Source organism: Pseudophryne corroboree, chromosome 3 (assembly GCF_028390025.1).
Source record: "Pseudophryne corroboree isolate aPseCor3 chromosome 3, aPseCor3.hap2, whole genome shotgun sequence".
NCBI classification, from domain to species: domain Eukaryota; kingdom Metazoa; phylum Chordata; class Amphibia; order Anura; family Myobatrachidae; genus Pseudophryne; species Pseudophryne corroboree.
Window position 1 is genome coordinate 38,201,336 of NC_086446.1, and position 19,895 is coordinate 38,221,230.

The following is a 19,895-nucleotide window of genomic DNA, read 5'->3' on the forward strand; positions in this document are numbered from 1 at the left end:
GGCCCCACTCTCCTGGATGGAGATCGTGTCTGCTGAGGAATTCCGCTTCCCAGTTGTCCACTCCCGGAGTGAAGATTGCTGACATTGCCACTGCATGCCTTTCTGCCTAGAGGATTCTTGCCACCTTGACATCGCAGCCCTGCTCTTCGTTCCGCCTTGTCTGTTTAGGTAGGCCACTGTGGTCACGTTGTCCGACTGCACCTGAACAGCCCGATCCTGCAGAAGGTGTGCTGCTCGAAGAAGGCCATTGTATACGGCTCTTAGCTCCAGGATGTTTATTGGAAGAAGGGACTCCTGACTTGACCACCTTCCTTGGAAGGTTTCCCCCTGAGTGGCTGCTCCCCAACTTCTGAGACTTGCATCCGTGGTCAGAAGGATCCAGTTGTGAACCCCGAAACCTTAGAAACTCCAGAAGGTGAGGTAGTTGCAGCCACTAGAGGAGTGAAATCCTTGCTTTCGGCGACAGACATATCCTCTGGTGCAAGTGTAGGTGAGATCCCGACCACTGGTCCAGGAGATCCAGTTGAAAGGACCAAGCATGAAACCTTCTGTACTGCAGAGCCTCGTAGGAGGCAACCATCTTCCCCAGAAGGCAGGTGCACTGATGAACCGATACCCGGGCAGGCTACAAGACAGCCCGGACCATTGTTTATATCACCAATGCTTTCTCCACCGGTAAAAACACCCTCTGCACCTCCGTGTCGAGAATCATCCCCAGGAAAGACAGCCACCTTGTTGGCTCCGGATGAGACTATGGAAGGTTCAGGATCCAATTGTGCTCCCTGAGCAGATGCGTCGTGAGAGCAATGGACCTTAACAACTTCTCCCTGGACGATGCCTTGATCAGCAGCTCGTCCAGATATGTAATTACGTTTATCCCCTGCTTGCGGAGGAAAACCATCATCTCTGCCATCACCTTGGTGAAGACCCTCGGTGCCGTGGAGAGACCAAATGGCAGTGCCTGAAACTGATAGTGATTGTCTAACAGTGCAAACCTTAGATAAGACTGATGCGGCAACCAAATGAGAATGTGGAGGTATGCATGCTTGATGTCCAGGGACACCAGGAATTCCCCCTCCGCCAGACCTGAGATCACCGCTCTCAGAGACTCCATTTTTAATTGAACTCCCTTAGATAAGGGTTTAAAGATTTCAATTTCAAAATTGGCCTGAACGAAGCATCCGGTTTCGGTACCACACAAAGGTTCAAATAGTAACCCTTGTTCAGCTGAGGAGGCGAAACTGGTACAATGACTTCTGACATTACCAATTTTTTGATGGCTTCCAGAAGAATATCCCTGTCCACCGGAAAAGCCATCAAGCCTGACCTGAAGAATCGGTGAGGTGGAAGAGTTTGAAACTCCAGCCTGTACCCACGGGACACAATATCCTGTACCCAGGGATCTAAGCTGGATGACACCCAGACGTGGCTGAAATGCCGGAGTCACGCTCCCACCTTGACCGACCTCCAGGCTGGGCAGTTCACCGTCATGCTGCAGACTTTGAGGCACCAGAAGCAGGCTTCTGATCCTGGGAACCTGCAGGTGCAGGTTTTTTGGATTTGACTCGACCACCTCTAAAGAAGGTGTGAGAGGTTTTGTTCTTTCTAGTCCTAGCGGGCCGAAAGGACTGTGACGTATTGGGAGAAAAAGGTTTCTTCGTAGCCGGTGCAGCTGAGGGAAGAAAAGGAGACTTACCCGCGGTAGCCTTTGCAATTCACGCATCCAGCGCCTCCCCAAAAAGAGCCTGACCTGTGTACGGTAGGCTCTCCACACTCTACCTGAATTCCACATCCGCAGACCATTGGCGCAGACAGAGACCCCTGCGAGCCGAGACGGACATGGAGGAGATCCCCACAGTCATGGAACCCAGATCCTTCATGGATTCTACCAGAAACCCTGCAGAATCCTGTATGTTACGTGAAAACTAATCAACGTTACCTTTATCCATCGTAGTCAAGTCCTCGTGCAGAGTGATTGACCACTTTGTTATTGCTTTTGAAATCCATGCACAGGCAATAGTGGGTAGCAGAATAGCCCCCGCAGCCTTGTAAATGGATTTGAGCGTAGCATCCACCTTGCGATCCACCGGGTCTTTCACCGCGGTAGATCCCGGGACAGGCAAGACCACCTGCTTTGACAGACTGGTGACAGATGCGTCAACCATAGGCGGGGTGTCCCATTTTTCTCTATCGTCCTCCGGGAAGTGAAAAGCAACCAGAACCCTTTTAGGGATCTGGAATTTTTTCTCTGGGTTTTCCCAGGATTTTTCAAAGATAGCATTTAATTCCTTAGATGCAGGGAAGGTGAGCGGGGCTTTCTTACTGTCTGTGAAAAAGGCCTCCTCAACCTGCTCAGGAGGTGTGTCAGCAATATTCAACACATCCAGCATGGCCTCAATCATCAACTGCAAGTGATGCCGTCTCCCTCGACACATCCCCATCACCGCCTGCTGTGTCAGAATCGGTATCCGTGTCATCCTGGGTAATTTGGGCAAGAGCACGTTTGTGAGAATGTACCGCAGGGGAACCCGAGGGAACAGGACCGGGCCATACAGCCATCGTGGTCTGTAATACCTACGTTTTACAGAGCTACAGACACACATACACAGAGCTACAGACACACATACACAGAGCTACACAGAGACACATACAGAGCTACACACACACACACACAGAGCTACAGACACACACATACAGAGCTACACAGGCACACATACAGAGCCACAGAGACACATACAGAGCCACAGAGACACATACAGAGCCACAGAGACACATACAGAGCCACAGAGACACATACAGAGCCACAGAGACACATACAGAGCTACACAGAGACACATACAGAGCTACACAGAGACACATACAGAGCTACACAGAGACACATACAGAGCTACACAGAGACACATACAGAGCTACACAGAGACACATACAGAGCTACAGACACACACACAGAGCTACACAGACACACACATACAGAGCTACACAGGCACACATACAGAGCTACACAGGCACACATACAGAGCTACACAGGCACACATACAGAGCTACACAGGCACACATACAGGGCTACAGGCACACATACAGGGCTACAGGCACACATACAGAGCCACAGAGACACATACAGAGCCACAGAGACACATACAGAGCCACAGAGACACATACAGAGCCACAGAGACACATACAGAGCCACAGAGACACATACAGAGACACATACAGAGACACATACAGAGCTACACAGAGACACATACAGAGCTACACAGAGACACAGAGCTACAGACACACATAGAGCTACAGACACATACAGAGCTACAGACACACATACAGAGCTACAGACACACACATACAGAGCTACAGACACACACATACAGAGCTACAGAGACACATACAGAGCTACAGACACACATACAGAGCTACAGACACACATACAGAGCTACAGACACACACATACAGAGCTACAGAGACACATACAGAGCTACAGACACACATACAGAGCTACAGACACACATACAGAGCTACAGACACACATACAGAGCTACAGACACACATACAGAGCTACGGACACACATACAGAGCTACGGACACACATACAGAGCTACGGAAACACATACAGAGCTACACAGACACACATACAGAGCTACACAGACACATACAGAGCTACACAGAGACACATACAGAGCTACACAGACACACATACAGAGCTACAGACACACATACAGAGCTACACAGAGACACATACAGAGCTACACAGACACATACAGAGCTACACAGAGACACATACAGAGCTACACAGACACATACAGAGCTACACAGAGACACATACAGAGCTACACAGAGACACATACAGAGCTACACAGAGACACATACAGAGCTACAGACACACATACAGAGCTACAGACACACATACAGAGCTACAGACACACATATAGAGTTACACAGAGACTATACAGAGTAACAGGCACATTATCATATACAGTTACACAGACATAATATCATTTATGGCCCCTCATACCTTAAAGACTGTCACTACATGGAAACTTTGACTGCTTTGACAGGTCCATCATCCTATCTGCCATGCATGTTAAAGTGAAGGAGCGTCAGGGCTGTGCTCCGTGCTGGGAAGCCCCGCCCCATGCGGGGACACTGCTTCCTCTTTCCTTCTGATAATCAGGGATGGCCCATTGAATAAGGAGGGGGGGGGGCCCAGGACATATGCCCCGAAAGACCCCTGCTACTGAGAGCAAAGCAAGCAGTCCTTCCCCCTGTCTCAGAGGCGGAGCTTTGCCTGGCTGGCTGGGACTCGGAGGGTAAGTGAGAGCAGCAAGCCAGGGAGAGGAGGAGCTGCGCTGGCTGACAAAGATCAGGGGGGAAAGATCACAGAGTGCCGCCGCAGGCATCAGCTCGCAGCCGCTGCCGGTGACCTGGGCTGGAAGCTGGCCGGGACAATGGAGTCAAAGTGCCCACTTCAGGGCTGGAGCCCTGCGGCAAAAGACTCCATTGTCTCCGGCAGTTCCGCCCCTGGACTGGCGCCGGCATCTTGGAGGTAGTATTGCCGAGCAATGACAAGCAGTTCAGCTGGTCGGGACGCTTGTCATTGCGTGCAGGTGGCCGGCAGCGGGCCAGGCAGGATCGGTTCACGGGCCGCGGGCCATATTTTGCCCACCCCTAGTCTACACTGAAGGAGACAGGAAAAAGACAAGGAGGAAGGGGAGGAGTACAGCTATATACCCAAAGTGGGCGGATTCTAAGGAAAAAAACTCCTGTCTAATTAAGGAGAAGGGGATAATAACCCATAGTAAGGGCTGCCATGATATAGGAAAAAGAAAATAAGATTTTACTCACCGGTAAATCTATTTCTCGTAGTCCGTAGTGGATGCTAGGAACTCCGAAAGGACCATGGGGAATAGCGGCTCCGCAGGAGACTGGGCACAACTAAAGAAAGCTTTTAGGTCACCTGGTGTGCACTGGCTCCTCCCACTATGACCCTCCTCCAAGCCTCAGTTAGGATACTGTGCCCGGAAGAGCTGACATAATAAGGAAGGATTTTTGAATCCCGGGTAAGACTCATACCAGCCACACCAATCACACCGTATAACTCGTGATACTATACCCAGTTTAACAGTATGAAAAACAACTGAGCCTCTCAACAGATGGCTCAACAATAACCCTTTAGTTAACAATAACTATGTACAAGTATTGCAGACAATCCGCACTTGGGATGGGCGCCCAGCATCCACTACGGACTACGAGAAATAGATTTACCGGTGAGTAAAATCTTATTTTCTCTGACGTCCTAGTGGATGCTGGGAACTCCAAAAGGACCATGGGGTTTATACCAAAGCTCCCAAACGGGCGGGAGAGTGCGGATGACTCTGCAGCACCGAATGAGAGAACTTCAGGTCCTCCTCAGCCAGGGTATCAAATTTGTAGAATTTAGCAAACGTGTTTGCCCCTGACCAAGTAGCAGCTCGGCAAAGTTGTAAAGCCGAGACCCCTCGGGCAGCCGCCCAAGATGAGCCCACTTTCTTCGTGGAGTGGGCTTTTACTGATTTAGGATGCGGCAGTCCAGCCGCCGAATGCGCCAGCTGAATTGTGCTACAAATCCAGCGAGCTTTTTGCTTAGAAGCAGGAGCACCCAGTTTGTTGGGTGCGTACAGGATAAATAGCGAGTCAGTTTTCCTGACTCCAGCCGTCCTGGAAACATAAATTTTCAAGGCCGTGACTACGTCCAGTAACTTGGAATCCTCCAAGTCCCTAGTAGCCGCAGGCACTACAATAGGTTGGTTCAAGTGAAAAGCTGATACCACCTTAGGGAGAAACTGTGGACGAGTCCTCAATTCTGCCCTATCCATATGGAAAATCAGATAAGGGCTTTTAAATGACAAAGCCGCCAATTCTGATACACGCCTTACCGAAGCCAAGGCCAATAACATGACCACTTTCCACGTGAGATATTTTAGATCCACGGTTTTTAGTGCTTCAAACCAATGTGATTTCAGGAAACTCAACACCACGTTGAGATCCCAAGGTGCCACTGGAGGCACAAAAGGGGGCTGAATATGCAGCACTCACTTTACAAATGTCTGAACTTCAGGTAGTGAAGCCAGTTCTCTCTGGAAGAAAATCGACAGAGCCGAAATCTGGACCTTAATGGAACCCAATTTTAGGCCCATAGTCACCCCTGACTGCAGGAAGTGCAGGAATCGACCCAGGTGAAATTCCTCCGTTGGGGCCTTCTTGGCCTCACACCACGCAACATATTTTCGCCATATGCGGTGATAATGTCGTGCGGTTACATCTTTCCTAGCTTTAATGAGCGTAGGAATGACTTCCTCTGGAATACCTTTTTCCTTTAGGATCCGGTGTTCAACCGCCATGCCGTCAAACGCAGCCGCGGTAAGTCTTGGAACAGACAGGGCCCCTGCAGCAGCAGGTCCTGTGTGAGCGGCAGAGGCCATGGGTCCTCTGAGATTAACTCTTGAAGTTCCGGGTACCAAGACCTTCTTGGCCAATCCGGAACAATGAGTATAGTTCTTACTCCTCTTTTCCTTATTATCCTCAGTACCTTGGGTATGAGAGGAAGAGGAGGGAACACATAAACCGACCGGTACACCCACGGTGTCACTAGAGCGTCCACAGATATCGCCTGAGGGTCTCTTGACCTGGCGCAATATTTTTCTAGCTTTTTGTTTAGGCGGGACGCCATCATGTCCACCTGTGGCTTTTCCCAATGGTTTACAATCAGTTGGAAGACTTCTGGATGAAGTCCCCACTCTCCCGGGTTAAGGTCGTGTCTGCTGAGGAAGTCTGCTTCCCAGTTGTCCACTCCCGGAACGAACACTGCTGATAGTGCTAACACGTGATTTTCCGCCCATCGGAGAATCCTTGTGGCTTCTGCCATCGCCGCCCTACTTCTTGTGCCGCCCTGTCGGTTTACATGGGTGACTGCCGTGATGTTGTCTGACTGGATCAGAACCGGCTGATTTTGAAGCAGGGCTTTTGCCTGACTCAGGGCATTGTAAATGGCCCTCAGTTCCAGAACATTTATGTGTAGGGAAGTCTCCTGACTTGTCCAAAGTCCTTGGAAGTTTCTTCCCAGCGTGACTGCCCCCCAGCATCGAAGGCTGGCATCCGTGGTCACCAGGACCCAGTCCTGTATGCCGAATCTGCGGCCCTCCATGAGATGAGCACTCTGCAGCCACCACAAGAGACACACCCTGGTCCTTGGAGACAGGGTTATCAGCCGATGCATTTGAAGATGCGATCCGGACCATTTGTCCAACAGGTCCCACTGAAATATTCTGGCATGGAACCTTCCGAATGGGATTGCTTCGTAGGAAGCTACCATCTTTCCCAGGACTCGCGTGCAGTGATGCACCGACACCTGTTTTGGTTTTAGGAGGTCTCTGACTAGAGACGACAGCTCCTTGGCTTTCTCCTCTGGGAGAAACACTTTTTTCTGGACTGTGTCCAGAATCATCCCCAGGAACATTAGACGTGTCGCAGGAACCAGCTGTGACTCTGGAATATTCAGAATCCAACCATGCTGGTGGAGCACCTCCTGAGATAGTGCTACGCCGACTAACAACTGCTCTCTGGATCTCGCCTTTATCAGGAGATCGTCCATGTATGGGATAATTAAAACTCCCTTTTTTCGAAGGAGTATCATCATTTCGGCCATTACCTTGGTAAATACCCTCGGTGCCGTGGACAGGCCGAACGGCAACGTCTGGAATTGGTAATGACAATCCTGTACCACAAAACTGAGGTACTCCTGGTGAGGATGGTAAATGGGGACATGCAGGTAAGCATCCTTGATGTCCAGAGATACCATGTAATCCCCCTCTTCCAGGCTTGCAATAACCGCCCTAAGCGATTCCATCTTGAACTTGAATCTTTTTATATATGTGTTCAAGGATTTCAAATTTAAAATGGGTCTCACCGAACCGTCCGGTTTCGGTACCACAAACATTGTGGAATAGTAACCCCGTCCTTGTTGAAGTAGGGGCACCTTGACTATCACCTGCTGGGAATACAGCTAGTGAATTGCCTCTAACACAGCCTCCCTGTCTGAGGGAGTCGTTGGTAAGGCAGATTTTAGGAAACGGCGGGGGGGGCAATGTCTCGGACTCCAGCTTGTACTCCTGAGATACCACTTGAAGGATCCAGGGATCTACTTGTGAGCGAGCCCACTGATTGCTGAAGTTTTTGAGACGGGCCCCCACCGTACCTGGCACCGCCTGTTGAGCCCCAGCGTCATGCGGCGGACTTAGCAGATGAAGCGGGGGGGGGGGACTTTTGTTCCTGGGAACTGGCTGAATGCTGCAGCCTTTTTCCCCTACCTCTGCCTCTGGGCAGAAAGGACGCGCCTCTACCCCGCCTGCTCTTTTGGGGACGAAAGGACTGCACCTGATAATATGGTGCTTTCTTTGGTTGTGAGGGGACATGTGGTAAAAATGCTGACTTCCCAGCCGTTGCTGTGGACACTAGGTCCGAAAGACCATCCCCGAACAACTCCTCACCCTTGTAAGGCAAAACTTCCATGTGCCTTTTAGAATCTGCGTCACCTGTCCACTGCTGGGTCCATAACCCTCTACTGGCAGAAATGGACAGTGCACTGATTTTTGATGCCAGCCGGCAAATATCCCTCTGTGCATCTCTTATGTAAAAGACCGCGTCTTTAATATGCTCTATGTTAAGCAATATAGTGTCCCTGTCTAGGGTGTCAATGTTTTCTGACAGGGAGTCTGACCACGCAGCTGCAGCACTGCACATCCATGCTGAAGCAATAACTGGTCTCAGTATAATACCAGTGTGTGTATATATAGCTTTCAGGAGAGCCTCCTGCTTTCTATCAGCAAGTTCCTTTAGGGCGGCCGGAGACGGTAATGCCACCTTCTTTGATAGGCGTGTAAGCGCTTTATCCACCCTAGGCGGTGTTTCCCAACGTGACCTATCCTCTGGCAGGAAAGGGTACGCCATTAGTAATTTTTTTGAAATCACCAATTTTTTATCGGGGGAAGCCCACACTACTTCACACACTTCATTTAATTCTTCAGAAGGGGGAAAAACTACTGGGAGTTTTTTCTCCCCAAACATAATACCCTTTTTTGTGGTACCTGGGGTCACATCAGAAATGTGTAAAACATTTTTCATTGCCTCAATCATATAACGAGTGGCCCTAGTGGACATTACATTTGCGTCATCATTGTCGACACTGGTATCAGTATCCGTGTCGACATCTGTGTCTGCCATCTTGAGGTAGCGGGCGTTTTAGAGCCCCTGATGGCCTTTGAGAAGTCTGGGCAGGCACGGGCCGAGAAGCCGGCTGTCCCGCATTTGGCATGTCATCAAATTTTTTATGTAAGGAGTCGACTCTTTCGCGTAATTCCATCCACTCAGGTGTCTGCCCCACAGGAGGTGACAACACATTTATAGGCATCTGCTCCTCCTCCACATACGCCTCCTCATCAAACATGTCGACACAGCCGTACCGACACACCGCACACACACAGGGAATGCTCTGACAGAAGACAGGACCCCACAAAGCCCTTTGGGGAGACAGAGGGAGAGTATGCCAGCACACACCAGAGCGCTATATAATACAGGGATTAACTAAATGATATCCCCTTATAGCTGCTATATATGTATATTGCGCCTAAATTTAGTGCCCCCCCCTCTCTTTTTTACCCTTTCTGTAGTGTAGACTGCAGGGGAGAGCCAGGGAGCTTCCTTCCAGCGGAGCTGTGAGGGAGAAATGGCGCCAGTGTGCTGAGGGAGATAGCTCTGCCCCTTTTTCGGCTGACTTTTCTCCCGCTTTTTTCTGTATTCTGGCAGGGGTAATTATCACATATATAGCCTCTGGGGCTATATATTGTGATAGATTTGCCAGCCAAGGTGTATTTATTGCTGCTCAGGACGCACTCCCCACAGCGCCCTGCACCCTCAGTGACCGGAGTGTGAAGTGTGTATGAGGAGCAATGGCGCACAGCTGCAGTGCTGTGCGCTACCTTGGAGAAGACTGATGTCTTCAGCCGCCGATTTTCTGGACTCTTACTGCTTCTGGCTCTGTAAGGGGGCCGGCGGCGCGGCTCCGGGACCGAACATCAATGGCCGGTTCCATGCGGTCGATCCCTCTGGAGCTAATGGTGTCCAGTAGCCAAAGAAGCCCAAGCTACCACCAGCTAGGTAGGTTCGCTTCTTCTCCCCTTAGTCCCTCGCTGCAGTGAGTCTGTTGCCAGCAGGTCTCACTGTAAAATAAAAAACCTAAAATATACTTTCTTTCTAGGAGCTCAGGAGAGCCCCTAGTGTGCATCCAGCTCAGCCGGGCACAGGATTCTAACTGAGGTCTGGAGGAGGGTCATAGTGGGAGGAGCCAGAGCACACCAGGTAGTCCTAAATCTTTCTTAGATGTGCCCAGTCTCCTGCGGAGCCGCTATTCCCCATGGTCCTTACGGAGTCCCCAGCATCCACTAGGACGTCAGAGAAAAGGATTTACCGGTAGATATTAAAATCCTATTTTCTCTTACGTCCTAGAGGATGCTGGGGACTCCAAAAGGACCATGGGGTCTATACCAAAGCTCCAGACCGGGCGGGAGAGTGCAGACAACTCTGCAGCACCGATTAAGCAAACATAAGGTCCTCGTCAGCCAGGGTATCAAACTTGTAGATCTTAGCAAAAGTGTTTGAACCCGACCACGTAGCTGCTCGTCAAAGTTGAAGTGCAGAGACCCCTCGGACAGCCGCCCAAGATGAGCCCACCATCCTGGTAGAATGGGCCTTCACTGACATCGGCAACGGCAACCCAGCCGAAGAATGAGCGTGCTGAATCGTATTACAAATCCAGGGTGTAATAGTCTGCTTGGAAGCAGGATTTCCAATCTTGTTGGAAGCATACAGGACAAACAAAGCCTCCATTTTCCTAACAAGAGCCGTTCTGGCAACATAAATTTTCAAAGCTCTCACGACATCAAGAGATCTTGGCACCGTCACAGCATCCGTAGCCACAGGCACCACAATAGGTTGATTAATGTGAAACGAAGACACCACCTTCGGCAGAAATTGTTGACGAGTCCTCAATTCCGCTCTATCCACATGAAAAATCAAATATGGGCTCTTGTGAGACAAAGCCACCAATTTTGACACTCGTCTGGTAGACGCCAAAGCCAAAAGCATGACCACTTTCCAAGTGAGAAACTTTATCTCAACCTTTCGCAAAGGTTCAAACCAGTGAGACATAAGAAACTGTAAGACCACTTTAAGATCCCACGGTGCCACGGGTGGCACAAATGGAGGATGGATATGCAGCACTCCCTTCACGAAAGTCTGAACCTCAGGAAGGGCGGCCAATTCTTTTTGAAAGAAAATAGATAAAGTCAAAATCTGCACTTTGATGGAACCCAATTTCAGGCCTGCATCCACACCTGCCTGCAAAAAATGGAGAAACCGACCCAAGTGAAATTCCTCCGCAGGAGCGGTTTTGGTTTCACACCATGACACATATTTTCTCCAAATATGGTGATAATGTTTTGCCGTGACTAGCCTTAAGGAGAGTGTGGATGACTTCCCCAGGAATACCTTTATGAGCTAGGATTGGGCGTTCAACCTCCACGCCGTCAAAAGTAACCACGGTAAGTCCGGAAACACGCATGGCCCCTGCAGTAACAGCTCCTCTCTTAGAGGAAGCGGCCAAGGATCTTCTATGAGCAATTCCTGAAGATCCGGATACCAGGCCCTCCGTGGCCAATCTGGAACGACGAGTATTGCCTGAACCCTTGTTCGTCTTATGATCCTCAGCACTTTTTGAATGAGAGGAAGTGGAGGGAACACATATACCGACTGAAACACCCACAGAGTTACCAGGGCGTCCACTGCACTGGCTTGGGGGTCTCTTGACCTGGAACAATACCTCGGTAGCTTCTTGTTGAGGCGAGACGCCATCGTGTCTATTTGAGGGATTCCCCAACACCTTGTTACTTCTGCAAACACCTCTGGATGAAGGGCCCACTCTCCTGGATGGAGATCGTGTCTGCTGAGAAAGTCTGCTTCCCAGTTGTCCACGCCCGGAAGGAAAACTGCTGACAGAGCGCTCACGTGCTGTTCCGCCTAGCAGAGAACTCTTGTGGCCTCCGCCATTGCCGCTCTGCTCTTTGTTCCGCCCTGGCGGTTTACGTACGCCACCGCTGTTATGTTGACCGACTGGATCAGGACAGGTAGACCTTGAAGAAGGTTCTTTGCTTGCAGAAGGCGGTTGTAAATGGCTCTTAACTCCAGAACATTTATGTGGAGACAAGATTCCTGGCTTGACCATTTTCCCTGGAAACTTCTTCCTTGTGTGACTGCTCCCCAGCCTCGGAGACTTGCATCCGTGGTCAGCCGGACCCAATCCTGGATTCCAAATCTGCGTCCCTCTAGAAGGTGAGAACTTTGCAGCCACCACAGGAGAGAAATTCTGGTCCTGGAAGATAGACTTATTTCCTGTGCATGTGCAGGTGAGACCTGGACCATTTGTTCAGCAGATCAGACTGAAACACCCGGGCATGAAACCTGCCAAACGGAATGGCTTCGTAAGCTGCAACCATCTTCCCTAGCACTCGAGTGCATTGATGAATCAACACTCTTGCCGGTTTCATAATCTCCTTGACCATGGTCTGGATTTCCAGAGCTTTTTCCGTCCGCCGGAAGAAACACTCTCCGCAGTTCCGTGTCTAGGATCATGCCCAAGAAGGACAGCCGAGTTGTCGGAATCAACTGAGACTTTGGCAAATTGAGAATCCAACCACGATATTGCAGAACCATCAGGGAGAGTTACACGCTTCTTAGCAACTGCTCTTTTGATCTCGCCTTTATCAGGAGATCGTCCAAATACGGGATAATTGTGACACCCTGCTTGCGCAGGAGCACCATCATTTCCGCCATTACCTTGGTGAAAATCCTCGGGCCGTGGAAAGCCCTGGTAATGACAAACCTGTACCGCAAATCTCAGGTACACCTGATGAGGTGGATATATGGGAACATGAAGGTATGCATCCTTTATGTCCAGGGATACCATAAAATCTCCTCCTTTCTAGGCTGTCGATGACCGCTCTGAGCGATTGCACCTTGAACTTGAACCTTTTAAAGTATAGGTTCAAGGATTTTAAATGTAAAATGGGTCTGACCGAACCGTCCGGTTTCGGGACCACTAACAGGGTTGATTACTACCCCTTCTCATGTAGAAGTAGGGGAACTTTGACCACCACATGTTGATGATACAATTTGTGAATTGCATTTAACAGTAGCTCCCTTTCTGGGGGAGAAGCTGTTAAGGCCGATTTAAAAAACTGGCGAGGAGACACCCCTTCGAATTCCAGCTTGTAACCCTGGGAAATGATTTCTATTGCCCCGGGATCCACCTGTGAGTGAACCCAGATGTGACTGACAAGTCAAAGACGTGCCCCCCCCCCCCCCGGGTCGGACTCCCTCAGCGGAGTTCCCGTATCATGCCGTGGATTTTGTAGAAGCCTGGGAGGACTTCTGCTCCTGGGAACTACCTGTGGTTGGCAGCTTGTTTCCCCTGCCCTTACCTCTGGCAAGAAAAGACGATCCTTGTACTGTCTTGTTTCTATTTAACCGAAAGGACTGCATTTGATAATGTAGTGCTTTCTTGGGCTGTGAGGAAATACATGGCAAAAATTTTATTCAGTTGCAGTAGTTGTGGAGACCAGGTCCGAAAGACCTTCCCCAAACAATTTCTCACCCTTGTAAGGTAAAACCTCCATATGCCTTTTTGAGTCGGCATCACCTGTCCATTGCTGGGTCCATAGGACTCGTCTAGCAGAAATCGACATAGCGTTTATTTCTAGAACCCAGTAGGCCAATGTCTCTTTGAGCATTTCTCATATATAAGACCAGAGCCGGCCCTAACCAATATGATGCCCTAGGCAAGATTTTGGCTGGTGCCCCCTAGCACCGCCACTTGTTCTGCAGGAGATGCCTGGCATGAGTCATCTGGCAGCTCTGCTAACGTCTGGCGCCTTTTGTTTCTGAAAATGCATCTTATTTGCATTACTATGTGGCTAGGATGCACAAGCAGCTTCTACTGATTAAAATAATATGCAGCATGCCTATATTCTGTGTGCGAGTGCGGCTGTATCTGCATACGAAATGCTACATTACAGTGATTTCCAGGAATACAGTGCAATGTAGTATTTTGTATGTAGATACAGCCGCAGTCACACACAGAATATAGGCATGCCGCATATCATTTTAATCAGCAGAAGCTGCTGGTGCCCCTAAGCATACCAAATGCCCTAAGCATTTGCCTAGTTTGCCTATGCCTAAGGCCGGCTCTGTATAAGACAGCATCTTTAATATGACCCAGGGTCTATAAAACGGTATCCTTATCCAGGGCATTCATTTCCGTCGATAAGGTACCTATCCGCGCTGCTATAGCGCTACAAACCCAAGCCGACACTAACGCCGGGTTGAGTAAGGTACTAGATTGTGTAAATGGACTTCAAGGTAGCCTGCTGTCTGCGATCAGCAGGATCCCTGAAGGTAGCCATAATGGCAGCGCTACCTTTTTGGATAAGCGTGTCCAAGCTTTTTCCCCTCTTGGGGAAGATTCTCACCGTATCCTGTCTTTAGTCGGGTAAGGATATGCCCTAAGAATTCATTTTGGGAATCTGCAGTTTCTTGTCTGGAGATTCCCAAGCCTTTTCAATAACTCGTTCATGAGATGGGGGAAAGGTTACCTCAGGTTTCCTTACCCTATACATGTGTACCCTCGTGTCAGGGACAGGGGGTTTGATATGCAAATCATCTTTTATAACAATAATCATATATTGAATACTTTTAGCCAATTCTGGCTGTAACTTTGCATCATCGTAGTCGACACTGAAGTCAGAATCCGTGTTGGTACCAGTGTCAACTATTTGGGATAGTTGGCGCTTTTGAGACCCCGAAGGTCCCTGTGACATAGGTGAAAGGCAGGGTTTGACTCCCTGTACATTCCCTAGATTCAGTGCAATAAATTCACATTAGAACTTTAACATTCCACATATCCAACCAGTTAGGTGTCGGTGTTGCCGACAGAGACACCACAGTCATTTACTCCACCTCCTCCCTATGAGAGCCTTCTACCTCAGACATGCCGACACACGCGTACCGACACCACACACTCAGGGAAACCTCTTATCTGAAGACAGTTCCCCCACAAGGCCCTTTGGAGAGACAGAGAGAGAGTATGCCAGCACACACCCAGGGCTAATGACCCAGGAAAAAACACACAATATGTTTACCCAGATAGCGCTGTAATCTTTATTTTGCGCCAATTATGTGCCCCCCCCCCCCTTCTTTAAAACCCTCTTTCACTGTGGATAAGCAGGGGAGAGTCCGGGGAGCTTCCTCTCAGCGCTGTGCTGTGGAGAAAATGGCGCTGGTGAGTGCTGAGGAAGAAGCCCCGCCCCCTCAGTGGCAGACTTCTGTCCCGCTCAAATAATGAAACACCTGGCGGGGGCTCTTTATATATACAGCGCCTAGCTGTATATATGTCTTTTTGCCAGTAAAAGAGGTTAATATGCTGCCCAGGGCGCCCCCCTGCGCCCTGCACCCTTACAGTGACTGTCGTGTGTGACGTGTGTGGGAGCAACGGCGCACAGCTTTACTGCTGTGCGTTACCTCAGTGAAGATCTGAAGTCTTCTTTCTTCCGGCTCTGTGAGGAGGACGGCGGCGGCGTGGCTCCAGGACGAACTCCAGGGTGAGACCTGTGTTCTGACTCCCTCTGGAGCTAATGGTGTCCAGTAGCCTAAGAAGCAGAGCCTAACATTAAAGTAGGTCTGTTTCTCTCCCCTCAGTCCCTCGATGCAGGGAGCCTGTTGCCAGCAGAGCTCCCTGAAAATAAAAAAACCTAACAAATATACTTTCTTTTCAGGAAACTCAGGAGAGCTCCCTGTAATGCACTCAGTCTCCTCTGGGCACAGTAGTAAACTGAGGTCTGGAGGAGGGGCATAGAGGGAGGAGCCAGTGCACACCCATACCTAAAGTTCTTTCTTAGTGCCCATGTCTCCTGCGGAGCCCGTCTATCCCCCATGGTCCTTACGGAGTCCCCAGCATCCTCTAGGACGTAAGAGAAAATCATAATAAACAGGACACCACAGGCTGCTCCCCCTGTATAATAATAGGACACCACAGGCTGCTCCCCCTGTATAATAATAGTAATAATAATAACAATAACAGGACACCACAGGCTGCTCCCCCGTATATTAGTAGTAACAAAACAACATAGGCTGCTCCCCTAGTATAATAGTAGTGGACACTACATGCTGCCCCCCCCCCCCCCCCCCGTATAAGAGTAATAACAGAGGACACCACAGGCTGCTCCCCCTGTATAATTCTAATAATATAATAATAATAATAATAATAATAATAATAATAATAATAAGGACCCCATTACCTGTTGCCGGACGACTGACTCCCGCACGAGGGAAAACCGGAAGTTGCCGCGATAAAAGAAAACTCTCTTCCTGTGTGTGCAACGCACAGGCCTAAAGTGAAGTGGAACGCAAAATCCGGAAACGGGCTGAAACGCACAGGCCGGAAGTGAGGTGTGATTGGCAGGGGAACACAAGATGCTTCCTCCTCAGTGACCGGCCACACTGACGTTCATTTCCCCGCCCCCGGCCCCTCCTCCAGCCCCGCCCCCGGCCCCTCCTCCAGCCCCGGCCTCAGCACAGGTAGAGGGCGCGGGTCCCGCACATGGCAGTGTGACAGGCGCTGGGGGCAGGCAGGGAGGTGTGAGAGAGGGCGGGTACCCGTGCAGCTGCTGCAGGACACAGAGCAAGGGCTGCATAGGTGCAATGCTTTCTGTGTGTATATCCAGAGATAGATGTACAGGGCGTCGACACATCTGTAGCGCAGCCTCATCCGGGCGCATTGTTTTCTTATTAACCGGCTACAAAACAGCAAGCTGGGCAGACTTTTATTATGTCAGTTTAGAACCGGCCGGTGGTTGCGTGTTGATTGAGATATATATTTTTCGATATATATTTTATATATGTTTTAAATAAATTTTACTAACTTTTCAATTCCTGTGCGCTGTAATATATTTTCCTTCTTTTTTCCCCCTAAACAAACTCCCAGGACTGAGTGTATCACTGGTGGAACAGGAATTGTTTTAGGTGAAGCGCTTGATTAATTGTTGCGTGTTTGTATTTTTTAACTTCTGTGAGACACTTCCAGGGATCGCGTGGCCGTCACCAGGGGGCAGTTAAGGTTCAAATCGTGTTCCGTCCGCGGCCTAGAGAGGCGCACCGTGGCGCTGGCGTGGACACTGTCACCGAGCAGAGACCCCACTAGACCACCTGGGCATTAGGAGCACAGGTCAGGTCTATTTACACCTGTTTTAAATAAGGCTCCATAGAACCTGGGGTGGAAGTCCAGCATTGACCTGTAGCCCCGGCCCAGGGCACCATCTCAAGTAAATTTTCTCGCCCTTGGGCTGCTTCAGTCCTGGATGCAGGACAAGCCCCTCTGCATTATCCTCCAGCCTCAGGGCTGTGCTGTGATATAAGGGTCTTTTTGCAGCATTATTAACCATTTGTATACTCAGTGCATGTGACTGAGTGCCTGTATATGCTGTCTTGTTTTCATTTTCACGTATCACAGATATTCTATAGTCTGGGCTAGGTGCATTTGGGTTAACATTGCAGTTTTCAGCAGCTGCTGCGGAAGAGCCAGACGCCCCGGGTGTACGCGCTGTGCACCCGCAGGGGGCCCTGGACGCCGCACCTGGGGGCCAGGGGGCCGGCTGCGGGTGCTGGAGGAGCACAGGCCCTACCTGCCCGTCTGGTTGCTGAGGATCATCATCGCCGTGCTGCTCGCCCTCACCAGCATCTTCAGCTGTCTCAACCTGGGCCTGATGGCGCTGGACCCCATGGAGCTGCGGGTGGTACAGCGCTGCGGCTTGGAGCGGGAGAGGAGCTACGCCGCCAAAATCGAGCCTGTGCGCAGCAAGGGCAACTACCTGCTGTGCTCGCTGCTGCTAGGCAACGTCCTGGTCAACACCACGCTCACCTCGCCGCTGGACGAGCTCATCGGCTCCGGCATCGCCGCCTTCTTCGCATCCACCAGCGGCATCGTGGTGCTGGGCGAGATCATGCTCACGGCCTGGCCGGTGGTGCTGGGCCAGGAGACTGGCACCGTCTACAACCGGGAGAAGCTACTGGAGATGCTGAAGGTTACAGAGCCATACAGTGGACTGGTACGCGGAGAGATGAATATCATCCAGGGAGCGCTGGAGCTGCGCACAAAGACAGTGGAGGATGTGATGACCAAGGTGGAGGACTGCTTAATGCTAACCAACGACGCCATATTAGACTTTAACACCATGTCCAGCATCATGGAGAGTGGCTACACCCGTATCCCTGTGTATGAGAATGAGCGCTCCAACATGGTGGACATCCTCTACGTGAAAGACTTGGACTTCGTGGAGCCCGATGACTGCACACCCCTGAGCACCATCACCTGTTTCTACAGTCACCCCGTCCAGTTTGTGTTCAGTGACACCAAGTTGGATGCTGTGCTGGAGGAGTCCAAGAAGGGAAAGTCTCACTTGGCCATTGTACAGAAAGTGAACAGTGAAGGAGAGGGTGATCTGTTCTATGAGGTGATGGGTTTAGTAACTCTCGAGGATGTCATTGAAGAAATGATCAGATCAGAGATTTTGGATGAATCCGAACTTTATACGGATAATCGTAGTAAGAAACGCGTTGTTCGTCGTCATGGCAAAAAGGATTTCTCAGTTTTCAAAGACCCAGATCATGAGCTAAGAGTAAAAATTTCCCACCAGCTTCTCCTTGCTGCCCATCGCTTCTTATCCACAGAGGTGTCCCTGTTTGCACCCACCTTGGTATCGGAGAAGATGCTCCTGTGCCTGCTGAAGTACCCAGATGTAGTGCAGGAGCTGCATTTCAATGAGGATGAGAAGAAGGCACCTGAAGACTACCTGTACCAGCACAACAAGACAGCCGACTACTTCATCCTTATCTTACAGGGGAAGGTTGAAGTGGAGGCTGGGAAGGAGAATATCAAATTTAAGTCTGGAGCTTTCTCCTACTACGGTGTCATGGCCATGAGTGTCTTATCAGCTAATGAGCTCCGCTCCCCCTCTCACATGGGCAACCTGAACAGGTCCTCATCCCTCAGCCATGAATGCTCAAACTCCATCTCCTCAACCATCAGTGGTAGCAACACTCAGCTCAGTGTCCAAACGCAATACACAGCGGACTTCAGCGTTCGGGCCCTGGGTGTCTTGCAGTATGTAAAAAGGGACCAGTATCAAGGAGCCCTGATGTCTTCCCGGTTGGATAGTAGCCCTCAGTTCCTGAGGGAGGAACCCACAAGCCTAACTGCACCTTGTCAGAGCACTGTGAGGTATTAGTGGATGAAACCACCAGTCTCCTGAACCAGAGGAACGCTCAGCACAGCCTGTATCACAATGCTGTTTGACAACACCATCGGCACTGTTGTAGCATTGCTCTGCCTGTTCTTTACCAGTGGGTCAGCCTAGAGAAAGACACTGCAATATCTAACTGGATAACCGTGTGACTGTGTACTGCATGCAAAGCTTTATCCTACAATGACAAAGAGAGCAGACTTCCATGGACAATTGGGGCCGTGGCACTACGCTTGTCATGTTTGTATGGGGAGAGCTTTGCAAGCCTGCTGTTCCGGAGTGTTCATAATGATGTTCTCCAGACCTTCAGCATGGCCAGTAATCAGAGCAATGTTCTGCAACGCTGGAGCATAAAGACTTGTCTAGAGGAGAACATTAGACTACCAAAAGGTAACTGGCAGAGCGAGGTTCTGCTGTACTTTGGGAATGGTTTGATGCTGTGCAGAGCATCAACTCAGGGAAGGA

At 50.1% G+C, this 19,895-nt stretch overlaps 1 protein-coding gene and 1 pseudogene across 3 annotated transcripts in view; one reads left to right on the plus strand and one right to left on the minus strand.

The window, feature by feature from the left end:
* LOC135054647 (zinc finger protein 271-like) overlaps positions 1-16,488 on the minus strand; it is a 104,965-nt gene extending 88,477 nt beyond the window's left edge. For 2 of the 3 annotated variants that reach the window (XM_063957881.1, XM_063957878.1), the window contains exon 1: positions 16,431-16,478. The gene's annotated coding sequence lies outside the window, so the exon portion shown is untranslated. Of the gene's footprint in view, positions 1-16,430 lie in introns of all 3 variants that reach the window. The other variant, XM_063957880.1, reaches the window with a different exon arrangement.
* On the plus strand, positions 1,250-19,562 carry LOC135057122 (metal transporter CNNM4-like; annotated as a pseudogene).
* Positions 19,563-19,895: the final 333 nt, after the last annotated feature.